A 673-nucleotide genomic window follows, 5' to 3' on the forward strand; every position below is an offset into this window, starting at 1 on the left:
GGTGGCATCTGAATCAGCTAAGGACGTAGGTGAGCTGTCCCCTGCATCAGGACCCTCCTGGGCAGGGCTCTCGGTGCTTTGGGGCCAAAAGCACGTTCTGGTGCCTGGCCACCTGGAAAACGGAATTTGCAGTCCGGGAAGTGCCGGAGTTTTGGTGCCATGGACAGCATCGTTGTCAGCAACGCCCTGAAAGAGCTGGGTGGTCTTTGACTCTTCCGCTCATCACTTTGGCACCGTGCGAGTGACGGGACAATGCTGGGAATGCTCCTGGGCTGCAGGACAGCTCACACCAGCGCGGCTGAGGGACAGGGGGACATCTCTTCCCCTCAGCCCTGCCCTGGAGATTGGCGAGGGCTCCTCACTTATGGAAACATCAGGGGGTCAGAGAGCCACGGGACACCGCGGGGGGGCTTGGTGGGGACGCAGTACAGCGGTGTGCTCTGTACTTTGCACCTTCCACCTCCAGCAGTCACCAGCACGGGAAGGCGACAGCCCCAGGCTCCAAGGGGGCACAGCAGAGCCGCTCATGCCAAGGAGGTGGCACCGTTTCACTGAGAACAGGGGGAAACCTGCTCTTCCTTTAGCCACTGCATTTTCATCAGCAGAAGTACGACTGGAGCTGTGACATTGCAGAAGGAAAGGAAGGGAGCCGCTCACCTGCCCGGGGCTCCCC

The sequence above is a fragment of the Corvus brachyrhynchos genome, unplaced genomic scaffold, assembly GCF_000691975.1.
Source record: "Corvus brachyrhynchos isolate BGI_N302 unplaced genomic scaffold, ASM69197v1 scaffold904, whole genome shotgun sequence".
Classification (NCBI taxonomy): domain Eukaryota; kingdom Metazoa; phylum Chordata; class Aves; order Passeriformes; family Corvidae; genus Corvus; species Corvus brachyrhynchos.